Below are 23,135 nucleotides of genomic sequence, written 5' to 3'. Positions count from 1 at the left end.
CTGTATTTAATTTTATTTTGATAACATAGTCACAAATTAGACAGTTGTTTATCACTTTGTTGCGCCTTTTTTGCAGTCATTTTGGCTGTGAATCCTTTTACTGACTTTTTGTAATTGTAAATACCTGAAGCAAGTAAAATTATTTTTATTCTAATTTTACAAAAGTCTTATTGAAACCGAAATAGGTAGTGCGATGGTTAGAACACTGGACTCTTCTTCGGGAGGAGGACGTTTCAAAATGGTGTCTGGCCAACCTGGTTTAGATTTTCCGTGATTTGCTTAAGGTTGTTGCAGGGATGGCTTCTTAGCAAGATCATGTTCAGTTTCCTTCCCCGTCCTTCCCTAATCCAAGCTTGTGCTCCGTCTGTAATTACCTCGTTGTCGACGGGACCTGAAACACCGATCTCCTCCTTATGCCAAAGTCTTCTTAAAGTTAGCTGCTGTTAAGCATTTAGTTGTTTCTGTGTTCCTGCGAAAACCTTTCCGTTTTATTCTTCTTCTAAAAGGTTTTCAGTCTATTCAACTCCAAAAACAACCCTTCCATATTTTCTTACGTTGGATATCTGCGCCTACATCTGCGTCTACGTGATTGCTCTGCGGTTCACAGTTAATTCCTGACAGAGAATTCATCAAACTATCTCCAGGCAATGTCTCTTACGTTCGCTCCACTCTCAAAAAGTGCGCGAAATGCGAACAATTAAAGCTTTCAGTGCGAAATTTGATTTCACTTATTTTATTGTAACGATCACACATCGGTGATTTTCGCACTCGGAAGAGAAAGTTGGTGATTGCAATTTCATGAGAAGATTAGGCCGCAGCAAAACATCTCCTTTTAAATGATTGCCACGCCGATTCGCATAACATATCGGTGGAACTCTCACTGTTTCTCTGGGATAACACAAAACGAGCTGCCCTTCTTTGTACTTATTCGATGTCAACGTGTCTGATGCGGATGGCACACTGCGCAGCAGTACTTCAGAAGAGGAAGAACAAGTGTAATATAGCCAGTCTCATTAGTAGAGCTACTGGTTTATCTAAGTTTTCTGCCAATAAATCAGTGTTTGGTTTGCTTTACCCACGACATTACCCAAGTGATCGTTCCAGCTTGAGTTATTCGTAACTGTTAGTTTAATTTACAGCCTGTAATATTGTGTGATTTTTCGTGTAACGGAAATTTAGTGGATTCCTTTTCGTACTCAAGTGGATTACTTCACACTTTTCATTATTTACAGTCAGTTTCCATTGTCGCACAATCCACACGTCATGTCTAAATGATTTTTCAATTGCTTTTGATCGTCTCATGACTTTCCAAGACGGTAAATGACTGTATCATCTGGAAATGGCGTTTGCTCAAATTGTCTCCTAAATTGTTTATATAGATCAGGTTGTACTGAGTATTATTAAGGTTTTTAAATATGGTATAGGTGTAAACGATTGTTTACTCAACATCGCTCACCATCACAAAACTACTGATATGTGAGCACAGCCACGAATTCAGCTAGATTTCCGATATTTTGATTCCTTATATTTTGGTACATCTTTAACAATTTCATCTATATGGTTCTTTGAAACGAAATTCGCAATCCAGTTTTTCCTGCTCCTTCATAGAGAACGTTTATCAGTTTCGTTCCATCTCCCCCAAGATAAGCAATTCCTCAGGAAAAGCTAAACAGTCAGTTTCAAGCCTCTCCCTCCTTTTACCAAGTTTCGCCTCAATCGTTCCTTCTTCTGTTCTTTTTCTCCATTCTCGTAGTACTTTTTCCTAAAAGCAGTTGGATAATAGTGGAGAAAGACCATCGACCCATAACCCTGTCTCTCGTCTTTAGAAAGAATTCGGTACTTGCCCTACTTTGGAAATCGTGTTTGTCAGAGTTTGCTTAATGAATGTTATTGTTATATTGTCAACTCCAAATTTTTCTAAGACGTTAAATAGTTGTTTATCTGTATCGATAGAAAGACAAGGTTTTTAAAATCAGCCAAAACACGTATAAATTTTGGGCTCGAAGTTTGTTATATCTGGTTATGAGCTTTATAAATACATCGCTAGATTTCAAGTATTCCACTAGCCAACAGCGATACACTCAGTCGACGAGAGGATACAACGATCATAAATATGGACCAATTGCAGGAGGATTCGTTACAGGCATTCGCTTACAGAGCATTTTGCTGCTTTCCAGAATCGACTGCGTGTTAAATGTTGCGTGGGGAGGTGGAGAGCCCTCGGTGTTGAGTATCATACTTTTCCCCTTTTTCACAACTTTTTTTTTATTTCGTTGCGCTCGCCGCAGGCTCGTACCAGCGAGGGGAGCGTCACACGACAGGTCGGCCATCAAAGTGAAATACGCGTCATTCTGCTGCGGCTAATGGCGTGGCGCAGTGTGGCTGGTGCCGCCGCTGCCGGGGCGTCACCGGCTTCCCGCCGAGGGCCGCCGCCCACGCCACTACTGTACACAGCATGTAGGCGTCTCCCTGGAAACGTGATACGCTCCCATATTTCCATTCACTAGCGTGTCCAAACTGTTCAGCTTCTTCAGAAGTATACGGTCCGCATCCCGCAGCTGACTAGCTAGAGAAGATTGCTAAAGGTGTACATTGAAAACATGTTAAGGTAATCTACACTACAGTATTTACGTCCCCATAACTCACGATTCTTACTTAAAACAAGAGCGGGAGCATCAGCCTTGTGTCACTTCGGTTCTTTCGAATTCACTATGCGTGTGATCCAAGTAAAAGCTAGGAATTATGAACTCCATGGCGGTAAACCGCAGTCGTCGACACAAATAAAATGTTAATTCTCTGCTAAGTTTTTGGTTATTAAGGTGTTATTACGATAGCTATTCGTTCATTAAGCTCCGATCAATCACGAAATGGGAACCACAGTGAAAATATAAGATAATTTATTTCGAACAGTTAGCAACACTTTGCAAAATTTCTCTGCATGGTCACCCCTCCGACTTACACGTTACTGGCAGCGTTATGCGAATTTTTCAATACCATCCTCGTAGAAGGCAGCCACCTGTGGTTTCTGCCACTTTTCTGCGCTAGTCTGCGGCTCATTGTCCGTGCCAGAATGTTCTCTTCATGGCCAGAGGTTCATGTGTGCTTCTTCACTGTTGCAGTGTCTGGCGTGAATTGTCGTGAAAACGGAAATGCACGACAGCTACTTTATGTGGCTGCACGAAATAAGATGAAATGCCTCACCAGCATTCATACTTGGCTGGAGACTTTGTTTTCAAGGCATATTTACACTATGTGATCCAAAGTATCTGGACATCCCCATATTAGGTGCAACGTGCTACCACTTACTGCCAGGTACTCCGTATCAGCGACCTCAGTAGTCATTACACATCGTGAGAGAGCAGAATAGGGTGCTCCGCGGGACTCACGGACTTCGAACATTCCTAAACATCCCTAGGTCCACTGTTTCCGATGTGATAGTGAAGTGGAAAGGTGAAGCGTACTGTACTAATGCGTACAGGCCGACCTCTTCTGTTGACTGATAGAGACCGCCAACAGTTGAAGAGGGTCGTAATGTGGAATAGGCAGGCATCTATCCAGACCACCACACAGGAGTTCCATACTGCATAAGGATCCACTGCAAGTTCTATGACATTTAGGCGGGAGGTGAGAGAAATTCGATTTCATGGTCGAGCGCCACTCATTATGCCTTAAATGTCAAACGACGCCTAGCTTGGTGTAAGGAGCGTAAACACTGGACAATTGAACAGCGGAAAATCGTTGTGTGGAGTGCAAGTCACGGTACACAATGTGGTGATCCGTTGGCAGGGTGTGCGTACGGCGAAAGTCCGGTGAACGTCATGTGCCTGCCTGTAGTACCAACAGTAAAATTCGGAGGCGGTGGTGTTACGGTGTGGTCGTGTTTTTCATGGAGAGGGCTTGCACCCGTTGTTGTTTTGCGTGGCACTATCACACCAAGGCCTACATTGATGTTTTAAGCACCTTCTTGCTTCCCACTGTTGAAGAGCAATTCGGGGATGGCCGATTCCATCATTCAACATGATCAGGCACCTGTTCACAATGAACGGCCTGAGGCGGCGTGCTTACACGACAATAACGTTCCTGTAATGGACTGGTCTGCACAGAGTCCTGACCTGAATCATATAGAACACCTCTGAGATGTTTTGGAATGCCGACTTCGTGCCAGGCTCACCGACCGACATCGAAACCTCTCCACAGTGCTGCACTCCGGGAAGAATGGGCTGCCATTCCCCAATAAACCTTCCAGCATCTGACAGCCTACGAGAGTGGAAGCTGTTATCAAGGCTAAGGGTGGGCCATCACCATATTGAATTCCAACATTTGATGGAGGGCGGCACGAACTTGTAGGTCATTTTCAGCCAGGTGTCCGGATACTTTTGATCACATAGTGTACGTGCTCACTGTGCACTGAGAACTGAGAAGAACAACGTGACGCCATGGACGGGTATACTAGAAGCCGTGCCCACACATCATGCATAAAGCTTCATTGGATTTTCACAACGGGTTGAGTTTTGCGACCATTCGGACCCTGATAAACGAGTAGCCCTCGTACTTTTTAATTTTGTAACTATTCCTGCAATGTGTATCACTGTTGTCACTTTAACAGCAAAAGTTATGTTTCAGATTCTAGTTACATATGCATTGCATGAGCATAATTCGAGGTTTACAAATTTTCATACTTTTTACACTATCCCAATACTGTACATGCCCAGTGTTTGGTCATGAGCTGAGAAGAAGACATAACAAGTTGTTACACTCATCTCAAAAGTAGCAATCTACTATACGTGGTACTCATTAAATTTCCTTATGTTTGTTACAGTCACTCAACATGATCGTATTCACCAACAAGTCTCATCTTCCTATGTGTCTTCAATGTGCAACCTTTGGCGTAGTAAACTAGGCGTATGGTAGAAACCACTGGCTTGGAAAGGCCACGAGATGTGCAGTTAAACATACGTATATGTACTATGGCAATCCAAAGTTACAGTGTTTGTAACACCATACTTCTGCCACAGTGACGCCTTGTGATGCGATGAGATGAGGTTTTCAGATTAAAAGGATGCCTCATCTAATCAGGGAAAATTCTTTGGGATACACAATTTCTTTGGCATTGTCGTACTGAAACGCGAGTTTTTCGAATGTTCGTATGTGCTTTTAGGTAGGTTGACACTTGGGAGATAAAAGTGAGAGAGTGAGCCAGTAGGTATCGATGCAATGAACTTTTCGAGCTGAGCTATGTCCGAATTGTTAAACAGTTTTTGTTCCTCATTCTTAATATATATACATTAAAGAAGCTGCATAGCGCTTTGCTGTTTGTTTCATGAATTCATAGCTCTTATTCATCTAAGTGAAAACAGATTAAAATGTCGTTAGCCATCAAAACTAAATTTATAAACAGATTGGTTCCACTGCAATGTCGTTAATCCATTCACGCACTCTACAAATTAGCTGACAAAACACGGTACTGGGTGATGAGGAGGTCCTGGTATTTGAGCCACCAGAGAAACATACAGACTGTTACACTCCAACCAGATAGAAAATCGCGCATCAGTGGCGCCTTTACACTTGAACTATCTAGTTTGGCCACGAAAACATTCCTTTGCAGTAAATAATCAGTATCGCATTCTCTGTCGGACATCAGACACCTTAACACTCGAATAACTGGCGTTCATAGGACATACTCTATTGTTCAATTTAGTTCGGTACATCCAAAACAATCAAAACCTGGCTCATTTAAAGAAAGATTTCACCAAAAAGAAACTTCTATCGACATAAAATGTGTTGGTGTCGAATGGAGGATATTTATTAAATATACGTGTGTAAAGCGTCAAAAGCACAACCGGAAAAGAAGCTATTCCAGTTATTTGACATAGAGTATTGCTAAATGATATTAATAAATTAATAAACCGTTAATGTTCCTAATAAGTAGTTAATAGAACGACTTAAGGAATTAGTCTTTTTTATGCTCAGGCCCACAGCCACATTGAGTTTCCTTAAATACGTAATTTTCCCGCAGGAGGCTATTTTTTGCATCGTTCAAACCTTGTACTTCAATAACGACTAGCTTATTTCATCCCCCAGAGCATTATCAAGCAACATAATTGTAATTTTGTTGTCATATTCCTAAACAATTAGCAAGGACCACAGTACCCAATGGCAAAATAAGTTATGGGTTTCGAAGAAAAACAGTCTCAAGCAGACAAGACATTTATTAATTTTTGCTATACCGGCAGCACATTTATTATCATAACTTTCTGATGTATTGAAAAGATGTATTAACTGTTGCTGATAGTAACTGTAGTAAGAATGAATCGTTGGTAACAGGTAACAATGTAATAAATGGATGAACAATAACGAAATTTACAGACAGTGCAGTACTCATCACGGTTGGACACTTCACTACGCTGGACGCCGAAGCTCGTCGTACCACTTGGGCGACAAATAATGAAAATGTATTTTCACTGAAGACACGAAGATACAATCTTCGCACAAGGTGCATTCAAGAATAACATTTATATCTTCTAATTTCTGGTTCTAGTTCTGAGCCGATATTCCTTTGATGTACTATCGATGCATTAGACTGTTGTAAGGAGCTACGGATTATCTAGAGATCTAGTTGATTCATTATCAAGAACTCCGTCCCAAAAATGTCATCGACCAATACTTTCGATAACTAGATCGTTCTGCTTCGGCTTCGTAACAACTGCACAACTTTGAGAGTTTCCATGCCCTCTTTTGCATGACTCCTCTCATTTTCATCAATTTTATTAATGTTCTATGTCATTGCACGGTAGTAACAGACCGAATAAGGTTATTGTAATGAGAGTATTTGTACTGAGAGCTCAAAAAATACTTTTCACTTGATTCCTAAACATGTTGGGTTACTTCCCTGTGTGGCCTGTGCGAGGCGTGCATCGGAGGCCGCGGCACACTGCATTTCCGGTGGAGGGCTGCACTTCTTTGAATTCTGAGGCTTCGTACAATAGGCTTAAGCGCCTGCGGAACGACTGACGTCGGTCGAGTTTCGCCTATTGTATGCAGACTGAAACGACCTGCAAGACATCTGAATGTCACCGCAGTTTATGTGTTTACCGTTCCGGAACATCCGGAACTAAGACTCCTGGCACCGACTGACTGCACTGTCCGCCTGATTCTGAGAATACTTGTGGACTGTGTCCTGCTGGATGCGACTGTCTGGCACCGGATTGCCGGTGGTCTAGGCAGGTTGTTTTCGTAGCCTGTCAAACGGCAAGTTCAGTGCCCTCAGCTGAATAGCAGAGGCATGATTGGTCAACTTAAACTGAGGCTAGTTGACGTCACAAAGCCCAGCTCGAAATTGGAGGAATTGGTCGCTATTGGCGTGAATGACGTTTTGAGACAGTGTGGGGGAATTTTGGAATCAGAACTGAATGCTTATTCGCAGTTTTTCGAGGAGAGTAGAGAGTAGAGCAATGTTGGCTTCGCTCTTGCGTTGTGCGGGCACGGGGATTCGGGGTCTGATCTTCCTCAGAGTCGGAAGGTCTTGCGATTTGGTCGCCCGTTTTCGGAACAACCTAGAATATTCGGACAGCCTTCGCGGTCAGGGGTTGACACAGAGTTGCTGCACGGCTGAAGTCGGTGCCTACATCATCAGGACGCTGCCTACCGTCGACGTGCTGCAGATTTCAGTACTGGTACAGTATTTTGCGGCTCCGACATTGTAGGACCTTATCAGTTTTATATTGAATCCCTCAACAGCACGGGCGCTTGCTTTGCTACAAGTCCAACTTGCTTGTTTCTCCATGTGATCCCATTTGAGCTCTCACTACTAACTGCGATACTGCTATATAGTCGGGAGATTAATATTCGATTCATTAGGACCTCCAGTCATTATCGGCAGTCTATTGCATCACAGAGAGTAGGATCCCCTTGTTCTCGAGCCAACTCTTATTCTCTTAATATTTCAGTGTTCCCTATCCTTTAACCTACTGTGTGTGTCGACACTCATGTGCATTTATGTTCTGATATATAATTAATCTCATTGTAATATGTAATCCGCATATCATTTTGTAGATATAGGCAGAATCCCATTTCCTGTTGTTTATTATGATAAAGTTCTCTTTCTTTTGAGTAGATTACGATTTTTATTAAATTATTGTGAGTGTGCACTCCTCGTTATCCGGAGAAAGAAAACTGGTGTTCTACGGATCGGAGCATGGAATGTCTGATCCCTTAATCGGGCAGGTAGGTCAGAAAATTTAAAAAGGGAAATGGATAGGTTAAAGTTAGATATAGTGAGAATTAGTGAAGTTCGGTGGCAGGAGGAACAAGACTTTTGGTCAGGTGAAAACAGGGTTATAAATACTAAATCAAATAGGGGTAATGCAGGAGTAGGTTTAATAATGAATAAAAAATAGTAGTGCGAGTAAGCTACTAAAAACAGCATAGTGAACGCATTATTGTGGCCAAGATAGACACGACTCCCATGCCTACTACATTAGTACAAGTTTATATGCCAACTAAATCTGCAGATGGTGAAGAAATTGATGAAATGTATGATGAGATAAAAGAAATTATTCAGGTAGTGAAGGGAGACTGGAATTCAACAGTAGGAAAAGGAAGAGAAGGAAACGTAGTATGAGAATATGGATTAGGGCTAAGAAATTAAAGAGGAAGCCACCTGGTAGAATTTTGCACAGAGCTGAACTTAATCATAGCTAACACTTGGTTCAAGAATCATGAAAGAAGGCTGTATACATGGAAGAACCCTGGAGATACTAGAAGGTTACAGATCGATTATATAATGGTAAGACAGAGATTTAGGAACCAGGTTTTAAATTGTAAGACATTTCCAGGGGCAGATGTGGACTCTGGCCACAATCTATTGGTTGTGAACTGTAAATTATAACTGAAGAAACTGCAAAAAGGTGCGAATTTAAGGAGATGGGACCTGGATAAACTGAAAGAACCAGAGGTTGTACAGAGTCTCAGGGAGAGCATAAGGGAGCAATTGACAGGAATGGGGGAAATAAAGACAGTAGCTTTAAGGAATGAAATAGTGAAGGCACCAGAGTATCGGGTAGGTAAAAAGACGAGGGCTAGTAGAAATTCTTAGGTAACAGAAGAGATACTGAATTTAATTGATGAAAGAAGAAAATACAAAAATGGAGAAAATGAAGCAGGCAAAATGGAATACAAACGTCTCAAAAATGAGATCGACAGGAAGTGCAAAATGACTAAGCAGGGATGGCTAGAGAACAAATGTAAGGATGTAGAGGCTTATCTCACTAGGGGTAAGATAGATACTGCCTACAGGAAAATTAAAGAGACCTTTGGAGATAAGAGAAACACTTGTATGGACATCAAGAGCTCAGATGGAAACCGAGTTCTAAGCAAAGAAGGGAAAGGAGAAGGGTGGAAGGAGTATATAGTGGTTCTATACAGGGGCGATGTTCTTGAGGACAATATTATGGAAATGGAAGAGGATGTAGATAAAGATGAAATGGGAGATACGATACTGCGTGAAGAGTTTGACAAAGCACTGAAAGACCTGAGTCGAAACAAGGCCCTGGGAGTAGACAACATTCCATTAGAACTACTGACAGCCTTGGGAGAGCCAGTCCTGACAAAACTCTACCATCTGGTGAGCAAGATGTATGAGAAAGGTGAAATACCCTCAGACTTCAAGAAGAATATAATAATTCCAATCCCAAAGAAAGCAGGTGTTGACAGATGTGAAAATTACCGAACTATCAGTTTAATAAGTCACAGCTGCAAAATTCTAACGCGAATTCTTTACAGACGAATGGAAAAACTGGTAGAAGCCGACCTCGGGGAAGATCAGTTTGGATTCCGACTTATCTTAGAAGAAAGATTAAGGAAAGCCAAACTACGTTTCTAGCATTTGTAGACTTAGAGAAAGCTTTCGACAATGTTGACTGGAATACTCTCTTTCAAATTCTGAAGGTGGCAGCGGTAAAATGCAGGGACCGAAAGGCAGTGATATGAGTCGAGGGACATGAAAGGGAAGAAGTGGTTGGGAAGGGAGTGAGACGGGATTGTAGCCTCTCCCCGATGTTATTCAATCTGTATATTGAGCAAGCAGTAAAGGAAACAAAAGAAAATTTCGGAGTAGGTATTAAAATCCATGGGGAAGAAATAAAAACTTTGAGGTTCGCCGATGACATTTTAATTCTGTCAGAGACAACAATGGATTTGGAAGAGCAATTGTACGGAATGGACAGTGTCTTGAAAGGAGGGTATAAGATGAAAATCAACAAAACCAAGACGAGGATAATGGAATGTTGTCGAATTAAGTCTGGTGATGCTGAGGGAATTGAATTAGGAAACGAGACACTTAAAGTAGTAAAGAGGTTTTGCTATTTGGGGAGCAAAATAACTGATAATGATCGAAGTAGAGAGGATATAAAATGTAGACTGGCAATGGCAAGGAAAGCGTTTCTGAAGAAGAGAAATTTGTTAACATCGAGTATAGATTTAAGTGTCAGGAAGTCATTTCTGAAAGTATTTGTATGGAGTGTAGCCATGTATGGAAGTGAAACTTGGACGATAAATAGTTTATACAAGAGAAGAATAGAAGCTTTTGAAATGTGGTGCTACAGAAGAATGATGAAGATGAGATGGGTAGATCACATAACTAATGAGGAGGTATTGAATAGAATTGGGGAGGAGAGAAATTTGTGGCACAACTTGAATAGAAGAAGAGATCGGATGGTATGACATGTTATGAGCCATGAACGGATCACCAATTTAGTACTGGTGGGTAGCGTGGAGGGTAAAAATCGTAGAGGGAGACCAAGAGATGAATTCACCAAGTAGATTCAGAAGGCTGTAGGCTGCAGTAGGTACTTGGAGATGAAGAAGGTTGCACAGGATAGAGTAGCATGGAGAGCTGCATCAAACCAGTCTGAGGACTGAAGACCACAACACCACGCAGAATCCCATTTCCTGTTGTTTATTAAGATAATGTTCTCTTTATTTTGACTAGATTACGATTTTTATTAAATTATTGTGAGTGTGCACTCCTTATTTTACCAACGAGCAGGGTCCACCATCATTTCCTTCCGTTACCGTTGTGTGCATAATTAATTAGCTGGTAGATACGGAGTGGGTCGAGTGCATGTCTCGTTCTCATGCAAGATTCGTCTGAATTAAAGAGGTACAAACTCTTCTCTACCCCAGCACCTCATAACTTAACTTGCTGAAAAAGAGCCATCTTTGGCAAAAGAAATTAATAAACTTGGAGCCTCTCCTCTAGTACTAAATTTCGTACGTATGCTTCTTCTTCACACAACTGCCATTCCTCACAATCGAAGGCATTAGAAGTAGAGTGTGCTATCAGGAACAGAGGATAACCTGCCAATAGTATGCACCCATGAGGATGTTCAACTAGCAGGATGCAGTAATTCGGGAAGACAGAATGGTTCAAAAGGCTCTGAGCACTATGTGACTCAACTTCTAAGATAATCAGTCCCCTAGAAGTTCGAACTACTTAAACCTAACTAACCTAAGGACATCACACACATCCATGCCCAAGGCAGGATTCGAACCTGCGACCGTAGCGGTCGCACGGTTCCAGACTGTAGCGCCTAGAACCGCTCGGTCACGGGGAGACAGAAATTACCCAAATATGCGATGCGAAACATACTCTAGGCTTCAGGCTACGATCTACAGAAACGAATTTATTAGCAAAGTCATCGATGGAATTGTTTCTGCTGTTTTTTATATGTTTCATATATACTTATCCCACATTGTATAGTCGTCTGCAGTCTGGTAATGTATCATCGCCCGAGAAAATAGAGAGGTGGAGGGGGAGGCATTCTACATTCGCGTCTGTGAGTAGCTGCAGCAATCGATTGGGAAAGCTCTACTGATATTTAACTGTGTAATCGAATCGGTCACAGATGATAAAAAGTCTTAAATCGTAAAAATTTGGAGACGTGAGATGGCTGTGAAATGTAGGGGCACAAAAAACCCATGATTATATTATTATGAAGTATTGCTCAGTCAAAGGCGGAAGAGTAAATGATATTGGTGCGCTCTATAGCGCCGGACAAAAAGAAGCGTATCACACAGAAGACAAGATCGGACGTCAGTGTAACTTCGTACACGTGCACACCATCGGAATGTTTGTAAATGATGAGAGTTACAATTCCCTGCAACAAGGAGGACCGCCTCCGGAGTGTTGTTAGCTGGCCGAAAGAGTGTTGTTACCAGGGGAGGTAGGGTGCATAAGAGGCTTAATCAGTGTGAGATACATGAGTGTTCACAGTGAAGGGCATGGTTATACCACGTATTCGTGTGAGACAGGTTTATCAGCACCTGACAAGAGTTTTAAAGAGGACTCATCATCAGACTCCATTTGGCTGGATGATCGAATCGTGCAGTATTCAGATTTCTGGGGTATCCAGGTATACCAGTGGCCCGATGCTGGACTGCGTGGAAACATGAAGGCCAGCACCCTCGCCGTCATGGTTGTGGGCGAACACGTCTGACTTCCGCAATGAAGGACCGCTGTATTGGGCACCAAGCACTGTTGCACATCTGGGCCTGCCAACCTAGAACAAGTAATGGACTCTCGGTAACATACTGGATCATCCCACGCCACTGATAGAAGCAGCCGAACTCGGAAATCAGCGTCCCATGCGTAGGCTGCCGTTAACTCCGCAACACAAACTTTTGCATTCTGTTTTCTGGAGGTGGTACACCACAGTTCATTTATTTGAAAAACGTCGTTACGTCGTCAGTCTATAAAAACTGTGCTCGGTAGCGTATTAATTGACACAACTGAGCACAGTTTTTGTAGACCGACAATGTAAATTATATTATGATATGGTAACAATGTCTAATCCATAGTTTTATCACCTGACGATAACGATTTTATATTTTGCCTAACACTGTGGTATGAATACTTTTATGAACCTGATAATGGTCAGACGATTGAAACTGGTTGTGTAAATAAAACCAGCATCACAAGGCTGTAATACGACATTTTTGAAACAATCGTTTGCGTTTGGAATAGTGCCGTGACAGGGTAGCACGAAATGTTGATGAATGACGTCGCAGTGCTTTAGCGATGGATCAAGGTTCTTCACTACCACGGATGAACATCATACGCGATTAATTCGGCGACCTGGTGAGAGATTCCTTTCTTGCAGTATTTTGGAGAGGCAGATCGATGTTACTTTTAGAGTAATGGTGTGATGAGCCAGGTCACTGATGGCACTGAATGAGGTACTCTGACGCACAACGGTACGTCACAGACATCTTTCGTACTCGAGCGAAGTCTCTATGTATTGTCAGAGTGATGCTGAGGTACTACCACGGTTAGCAAGATCGCCATGTCTGTCCCATATTGAACATGTATGCCACCAGCTCCATCCCAATGTTAGTATCCAGGGTATTAAAGACCATTTTCAACAATTGTCGGCCAGCTTCCCACAGGAGAGGATACAAAGGCTTTATGCAACCCTTCCGAACAGAACGATTGCAGCATGCGAGCCAGAGCGGGTGCAGCATCGTACAGAAAGGTGGGCTCATAGTGTACAGATCTCCGTCGTTTTCACTTAATTTAGTAATTATTTAAATAATTTCGCATAAGCTCTCAACCCGCGAACTTTTATTTCGTTTCCTCCTCTCCTGGGTGCTTCCCTTTTTTTGTCAAGCACTCTACGCACAAAGCGGATGATCATAATGTCTAGCATTTTCAAATGTGGATTAAATATTTCACATTACGTCAGCTCCAACATATCTACTGAAGTTTACTTGCTGATCCACCACCAATTATCATCAGAGCTGCTACATGCTGTGAAGAGTTTGTAATGACTCGAGAGGACCCAGTGGCAAGGCGGAGCTTTCATTACGCAGGTTGGCCGGTCCCGGCGGAGGTTCCAGTCATCCCTCAGTCGTGTGTGTGTTTGTCCTTAGGATAATTTAGGTTAAGTAGTGTGTAAGCTTAGGGACTGATGACCTTAGCAGTTAAGTCCCATTAGATTTCACACACATGAGGCAAGTTATACGCGTTCGTAAATGTAAATAGACAAGACAGTGCTCGGAGTTCGAATCTACGTCCTACACAGTGCTTTAACTTGTCACAAATCTTGTAGTTTAGACTGATGTGACGATAGTGATGGGGTGTCTCCTAATAACGTGTCGGAACTCCTTTTGTCAAGCGTAGTGCAGCAACTCGACGTGGCACGGACCAAGTTGTCGGAAGTACCTGCATAAATATGAAGCCATGCTGCTCCTACAGCCGTCCATAATTGAGAAAGTGTGGCCGGTGCAGGATTTTTTGCATGAACTGACCTCTCGATTATGTCCCAGGACTGTTCGATGGCTGGCCAAATTATCTTCCCGAATTGTCCTGAATGCTCTTCAAACAAATCGCGAACAATCGTGGCCCAGAGACATGATGCATTGTTATCCTCGAAAGCTCCAACGGTGTTTGGGAACATGAAGTCCGTGAATGGCTGCAGATGGTCTCCAAGTAGCCGAAAATTATCCTTTCTAATCAGTTATCCATATAAACACAGTCCACACCATACCATTATGGAGTCATAAACTGCTTGCACAGTGCCTCGATGACAACTTGGACCCATAGCTTCATGGGGTCTGCGCCACACTCGAATACTACTACTAGCTCTCACCAACTGACATCGGGACTCGTCTGACCAGAATAAGGGTTTTCAGTCGTCCAGGGTCCCACCCATACGATCACGAGCCAAGCGCAGGTGCTGCAGGCGATGTCGTACTGTTACCAAAGGCACTCGCGTCTGTTGTCTGCTGCCATTGACGTGAACGCCACATTTCGTCGCATTGTTTCAATGGATACATTAGTCGTGTGGCCCACATTTTTCTACTGTCGTTTCACACAGTGCTGCTTGTCTGTTAGCACTGACAACCTTACGCAAATATATCTACTCTCCGCGTTATCTGTGGTGAGAGGTAAAGCCTGAAATTTGGTATTCTCGGTACACTCTTGACACTGTGGATCTCGACGTATAGAATTCCCTAACGATTTTCGCAATGGAATATCCATTGCCTCTGCATCGGAAACCTCTTCACACGAATCACCAGAATACAAATGACAGCTTCGCCAGTGCACTAGACCTTGTGTGTGTGATGCAACCGCCACCTACGGATATATGTACATATCGCTATCCCATGAAGTTTTGACTCATCAGTGTGTAAAACTCTCACAGAAAAAAATTACACATGATACATTCTATGTTATGTTATTATGTTATGTCATTATTCGATTTCATTTAATAAAAGAAAGAAAGAAAGATTCTTTGATATACCAGATTTTTGGGCAAGCTGTAGAGTAAATTTAGTCTGGGTTGTCAACTGTGGAAAAGGTTATGTGTGTTCTAAATCTACGTATACGTCACTTCTATGCGATTACTATGTGATTTACAGTTAAGTGCCTGGCAGAGACTCCAGTTGAGCCACCGTCAAACTGATCTCTACTATCCCACTCTCGAATGGCGCAAAAGAAGACTTAAATCTTTCTATGCGAGCTTTGATTTCTCTTATTTTATCATGATGATCATTTGCCCCCATGCAGGTGACGCCAACAGAATATTTTCACTAACAGAGGAGAAAGTTGTTGATTTAAATTTCACTAGAAGATCCTGCTCCAACGAGAAATGCCTTCGTTTTAATGATTGCCACTTCAGTTCACTTGTCACGTACGTGGCTCTGTCTCCCCTGTTTCGTGATAATCAAGCCCTTCTTTGAACTTTTTTGATGTCCACTTTCAGTCAATATGATGCGGATCCCACACCGCACAGCAGTACTCCAGAAAAGGGCGGACAAGCGTTGTGTAAGCAGTCTCTTCAATATATCTGTTGCACTTTCTAAGTGTTCTGCTAAATAATCACAGTCTTTTATTTGCTTTAAGCACGTTATCTACGTGATCGTTCCAATTTAAGTTACTCATAAATGCCAGCCGGAGTGGCTGAGCGGTTCTAGGCGCTACAGTCTGGAACCGTGCGACAGCTACGGTCACAGTTTCGAATCCTGCCTAGGGCATGGATGTGTGTGACGTCCTTAGGTTAGATAGGTTTAAGTAGTTCTAAGTTCTATGTGACTGATGACCTCAGAAGTTAAGTCCCATAGTGCTCAGAGCCATTTGAACCATTTTTTACTCATAAATGTAAACCCTAAGAATGTAGTCGAACTTGTGGTCTATATATTTACGTAATTTATCGCGTAACCGAAATTTAGCGGATTTCTTTCAGTACTATCGTGGATGCCTTCACAATTTTGTCTAAATTATTCTGCAATAGGTTTTATCCCTCTGATAACCTTACAAGACTGCGAATAACTGCATCATCTGCCAAGGGCGATTCTAGAAGTCGGGCAAGGAGGGAGGGGGTGGGGCTAATTGGGGTAGGGTGGGGGTGGTTGAGGGAATGGAACATCGCTTAAAAAAAGGAGAGCTGGGGTGCTCCACCGACAAATTGATAGAATTTGATATTGCTTAAAGTAGTTTGTTTTGGAGTTCAGGGTAAAAAGTGTGTATTAATAAATAATAAGACTCCCGTTTTAAGTTAAATGATATTTATTGGTTTAGATAGTAAGCTATTTTCCACTCTTATTCTTTTGTTAAAATGTGTTTAAAACACATTGTAACCTATATTGCTACATAATTATAAAAAAATAATTGAATCTGTGGGAGTAATATATTCGCAGATTTCTGAAGTCATTTTATCCAAAGTAATATGATACTCCATTCGGGAGGGGGGATACAGCCCCCATAGCTACCCCCCTTGCCACCGCCTCCATCATCTGCAAACAATGTGAGAGGATTGCTCAGACTGTCTCTTTTGTCATTTATGTAGATCGCGAACACCAGAAGACACTTGATATTACTTCCCTTTTACTCTATGACTTTCCATCAATTGCTGAGAAATGTGATCTGACAGGGAAGCACGGACCCAGTCACAAAACTTAGGCGACACTTCACAGGAATATAAATTCATAAGATGACGCTTGTGAGGAACGGTATCGAAAGCATTCTGGCAATCTAGAACTGTGGAATCAGTTTGGAAATCCCTGACACCATATGTCGGTAGCGCTCGGAAACATAAATAGCGAAAGACAACGAAGTGTCCTACAAACTGTTTTAACCTATCACAATACCATTAGCATATAATATGCTGACTGAAAGAAGTTCCCGCCCCTGATGACTGAGTGGTCAGCTCGAAGGAATGTCACACCTAACAGGCCGGGTTCCATTAGCGGCTGGGTCGGAGATTATCTCCGCTTAGGGACTGGGTCTTGTGTTGTCCTTATCTTTTTCAAAATTTAAACTTCATGTAAATTTTTGCTAAACGGTTTGGGAAAGCTGCCATAAAGAAAAGAAAAGAAAGATAAGTAGCAAACAAAGATAACCAAGTAAAAGAAAACAAAATAAAAGAGACAAAACAAAACACAATCAACTATGACCCACCTCCACGTGGCGGGACACGGGCAACGGTGCGATCGGATGTGGGAACTGGTGTGGAGGTTCAGCCATATCAGCGCCCATATACCGATTGCAGCGGCTAAGTGGTCAATAAAGACCCACCTTAAGCATTTAGGTGGTGGGTCGTAAAATCATGGCGACAGTGAAAAGAAAAATGTCCTTATCGTCATCATTTCATCCCCATCGATACACAAGACGCCGAAGAGGCGGAATACTTACACCTGCCGGCCTTTGTGGCTGAACGGTTCTAGGCGCTTCAGTCCGGAACCGCGCTGCTGCTACGGTCGCAGGTTCGAATCCTGCCTCGGGCATGGATGTGTGTGATGTACTTAGGTTTAAGTAGTTCTAAGTCTAGGGGACTGATGAACTCAGATACTAATTCCCATAGTGCTCAGAGCCACTTGAACCATTTGAACTTGCACCAGGCAAACGGTCTACTCGACGGGAGGCCCTAGCCACACGGCATTTCCATTTTCCACGGAAAGAAATACTCATGATACACTCTATGTTGTATAATATACAATTTCATTTAATAAAATAAAAAGATAATTTGATAACGTGAATTCTGGCCAAGTTATAAAGAATTAATTTAATCTACTGTCAGTTATGAAAAAGATTACGTTAAGTTCTATATCTACATCTGCATCCTCAATATCACTCGGCAATTCACAATTAAGTGCCTGGCAGAGGGTTCATCGAACAACCTTCAAACTATTCTCTACCATTGCGGTACTATCGGCGAATTTTGTTTGGTTTAAAAATGAATCACGGAATTTGAATTAAATATTGTTATAAGAACAGAATAAAGCACGGAAATGTTTTAGAAATGTTGAATATTGCTTTTGGTGAGTCTGATATGAGTAACACAAGAGTGTACGACCCCTATAAACGTTTAGAAAACGGCCATGAAGACCTTGAAGAGCACCCTGTCTAACCAGCACATTATCAATCCACTGAATCGTGGAAAATATGAAAGAAATGGCTATGAACGAACACAGACTCACAGTCAGAGAAGTTGCTGATGGTGTTACTGCATGAGATGTCGCAAGTCAAAAAAATTTCCGTAGTTTTTTACAAAGCTGTTGAATTTAAAATATATATATAACGGTGTGTGTAAATAACTAAGGAGTCGCTATACGAAATCAAGAACGACGCATAACCTTTGGAACTTATCACAACTAGTGATGAAACACTGGTTTCCAGATATGGCTTGTAACTAAGGCTCAATCGTCCAAACGAAACTGTTCTGGATCCCTAACACCGAGAAAGATCAACTGTAAGAATTAGGCTGAAGATGTATTTAGATTTTAACAGCATAACCCATCACGAGTTCTTGCCGCTAGGTGTAACGATTAAAGAATGAGACTACTTACAGGTTCAATGACGTTTATTTGAAGAAATCCGTAAAAACATCCTCGGGTTTTTAGTGAAAAAATTAATAGCTTTTACAGCACTGTAATGCACCTACTCGCCTTGCTTGTTCGTGAATTTTTGGTCGAAGACTACACTGTAATTACACTCTAGCTTCATATTTGCCAGACTTTCCTCTGCACCTAAAAAATATAGTTGAGACTGAAAACCAATCGCTGACTAAGCTAAACGCTGTTCTAAAGGCCGAGTTCCGGAAATGTTTGAGACTAGAAAAAGAGATGGCATAGGAGGATAATGTATAATTGGAACTGTTTCGAATTATATATTCACTGAGGTGGACGGATTAATAAAACTGTAACCTAGAAGAAAAAAGTTCTTGGTATTTTTGAACGCACGTACTATGAATTATACATAAGATTACAAAAAATTAGTTGGGAGGCGTATAAATACGAACTTTCTTTTTTTTTTTTAAAGAAAAAGAACTGTGTTTCGTCATACACCAACTTAGCGTTGTGAGGCCTGCTACTCTCCCGTCAGGCACTGCCCCTCGTCTTGCTAATGTGGTGTGGTCCCTGAGTTCAATGAATAACAGCTTTATAACAAGACTCCTAGACAAAAACCGACAAAACGTTTTATCCCTTGCAAAGCATTATGTTCATAAAAGCGTAGTGATTTACTTGAATCTGAAGATATACCATCATGGCGTTCTCACCCAGTGAATGGCCTGGTCATGCCTCTAGCTTTCCACAGCTGAAGTATGAATGGCTTCAGAAGCTACTTCGCGACGTTTAGTAATAAACATAACCACTACGTAGAGCGTTTAATAGGTAACACAACTTTTTTTCTGAAACGAGGTTGGTTTTATTCTTGACTCCAATACACCATATTACTCCCTACTCTTTTGGGTACAAAAGCCTGTTTCTCAACATATCTCTGCTCAATGCGACGGCCTTACGCCACCTTACTTGGACGGCCTCTGTTCAAATGGTTCAAATGGCTCTGAGCACTATGGGACTCAACTGCTGTGGTCATAAGTCCCCTAGAACTTAGAACTACTTAAACCTAACCAACCTAAGGACAGCACACAACACCCAGCCATCACGAGGCAGAGAAAATCCCTGACCCCGCCGGGAATCGAACCCGGGAACCCGGGCGTGGGAAGCGAGAACGCTACCGCACGACCACGAGATGCGGGCGGACGGCCTCTGTGTCCGCATGGTGCCGCTCTACTGATCGACTTCGAAGTCAACGTCTTGCTGCATTAGTAATCTCCCCTCATCCACTTACTGCTTCCCGTAAAGTGTATGCTTTATTGGAAGGAGCGAGACCCAGACTGTAGGGTGGAATAGAAAGAACACTCCTATGCAGTTCTGTGAGCTCGTCTCGGATGCGCAGACTCGTGTGAGGCCACGCTTTGTCATGGAGAAGGAGAAGTTTGTTTACATTCTTATGTCGATGAGTGCACTGAAGTCATTTCTTCATTTTCCTGAGGGTATCACAATACGCCTCAGAGTTGATCGCTGCACCGTACATCAAACAGAATAACCCATTCAGAGTTCCAGGAGACCGACGCCATGACTTTACTGACTAAAGGCGCGGCTTTGAATCTTTTCTTCGGAGGTGACATGGTATGCCGCCACTCCATCGATTGCTGTTTTGTTTCCGGTTCGAACTGATGAACTTACATTTCTACGCCTCTGACGGTGTTCGACAAAAAATTGTCACATTGAGCCTCTTCATGCGCAAGCAATTCCTTCGTTGCTCTTTATGATCTTCTGCTACGTGGTGAGGAACCCAGTTGGCACAACCCTTCGGTTATTCCAACTGGTGGACAAGTGTGTGAGCACTACCAACAGAAGCATCAGGTTGTGCAGCGATATATTTGATTGTGATCCGTCAATCACCTCGAATGAGAGTGTCCGCACGTTTCAACATTACAGGAGCCACAGCTGTGTGCAGCCGGCCGGCACGTGGGAGATTGGCAGCTCTGAGCCATCTAGTTGTTCGTGATGACTGACGCCTCGTCCAAAGACTCACCGTGCTTTTCTTCACTGCTAGGTCTCCGTAGACATGCTGCAAGTCCCTCGGAGTAATTGCGATGTTCTGGTTCTCCGCCAAAACAAATTCAATGACAGTTCTCCGCTTGGAATGCGCCTCCGTTACAGATGCCATTTTGAAGACCACGTACAGCGTCGGCACCAACTGGAGGTGCTGATGCAGGATGTCCCATAACAAATTCCACATTTTTCAACCGAGATTGGCCAACAACTACAAAAAAAGTGTTGCGTTACTTATTGAACGTACCTCACATCGGACGTATATTGCGCAAACATGGCGTAAAGACGATTTTAAAACTGACAAGTAAGATCAAAGAGTGTCTTAGATCTGCAATGGAAAAAAGGAGCCCACTTGCAATGTCGGGAATATACCGTATACCACGCACACGCCGAAAAGTTTATGTCGGAATGACTGGACGATCTAAAAACACCAGGATCAAAGAACATAAGCGACATTGCAGGTTGCGGCAAGTGGTGAAATCGGCCGTTGCAGAGCACGCACTGAGTGAGACCGATCACGTAATAAACTTCGCCGACACGGAAGTTCTGGCTGTAGAGAACCACTATCACACGCGCTTGGCTGAAATGGTTCAAATGGCGCTGAACACTATGGGACTTAATTGCTGTGGTCATCAGTCCCCTAGATTTAGAACTACTTGAACCTAACTTAACTTAGGACATCACACACATCCATGCCCGAGGCAGGATTCGAACCTGCGACTGTAGTGGTCGCGCGGCTCTAGACTGTAGCGCTTAGGACCGCTCGGCCACTCTGGCCGGCCACACGCGCTTACTCAGAGAAGCTGTACAAATACAAAAACAAGCGAAAAGTTTCAACAAGAAAGAGGAAAGCCTTAAGGTAAACGGGTCCTGGGTTCTCGTACTGCAGCGAACGATCGTCGCGGGTAGCAAGAGGATAACCGCACAGGAGAGAAGCCCTCGGACGTTAGCGCACCAGGTAAATATAGTCTGCGGCCGCGAGATCGGCTCCAGTTCACCACCGGCAATGGAGGGTGAAGCTTTGACAATGCCAGCCACTCGGGTTGGCGAAACGTCAGTAAAATCATTAGATGAACGTCGGCCTGAATACCTGAGACAGAAGTCAATAGACAGTTTGTCGATCAGTGGCCACGAAAGCAATAACAATTTTGTATCTTTAGGTCTATTTTAATCGCTGTAGTCACAGTTAGGCAATTTCTTAATTGCCACAGACTTTCTATGGTTTTCCTTTCGACTTTAACGTACCCTCAGACACTGAAAAATCTATGTATATTAATAATTTTTTTTCTTTTAGTTTCTTTTGAAGGTAATGCAAATAAAGTTGCGGGTTTGGTGCTTATAGGAAAATTGTAGGAGCAGTGATGCCACGTATCTTTACAAATGGCAAAGTGTTAAGTGATTCGTTATAGTAATGTCCATATTCTCATTGTTTGATGTTAGGAATAGTTTTGTGAACTACGAGCCGCCTGCAGTTAAAATTACTTTCCTGTTTTAGTCCAAGTAGTTTCGGAGTAAAAACTTCAATCTCAACGACTATATTGACTTTTGTGGGCGCTGAACCTGCTTCAGTTTATTACACTCATTTAGCCTCAAAATGGTTCAAATGCCTCTGAGAACTATAGGAGTTAACTGCTGAGGTCATCAGTCCCCTAGAACTTAGTACTACTTAAACCTAACTAACCTAAGGACATCACACACATCCATGCCCGAGGCAGGATTCGAACCTGCGACCGTAGCGGTCGCGCGATTCCAGACTGTAGCGCCTAGAACCGATCGACCACTCCCGCCGGCCATTAAGCCTCAGAATATCCCTCCTCTGCTTGGTTGAAAAAATTCCGGAACATTTTGCTTTCTTGAGATGGGTCATTATGCTGTGCCAAGATGCAAGACCACCACGCTTTTCTAGCGTTGCCGAGATGCTGTAACGTCGGACAGCGAGCAAAACAGGTGACAAACTGCTCCTAAACTTGTGATTACTAAAAAAAAAAAAAAAGGTGCTATGTACATCGTCCCATGGAGGTAACGTATTCGGCGAATCTAGGTGCACCCATCTTCTCCTCACGAACTGACCTCGCGCAGGATAATAGAGTTGTTAAGAGCGCAGTAGTCTTTCGGGCGCCGCCGCCGATGTCTCCGGCGCAGCCGCAGGCGCCGCCGCCGCCGCTGCAGCCGCCGCCGCCGCCTCCACCGACGTCGGCGGGGTTTCTGCAGGTTAGTGGGCGGCCGGAAGTTCGCCT

Source organism: Schistocerca nitens, chromosome 8, assembly GCF_023898315.1.
Source record: "Schistocerca nitens isolate TAMUIC-IGC-003100 chromosome 8, iqSchNite1.1, whole genome shotgun sequence".
NCBI classification, from domain to species: Eukaryota; Metazoa; Arthropoda; class Insecta; order Orthoptera; family Acrididae; genus Schistocerca; species Schistocerca nitens.
This window is presented reverse-complemented; position numbering follows the sequence as displayed.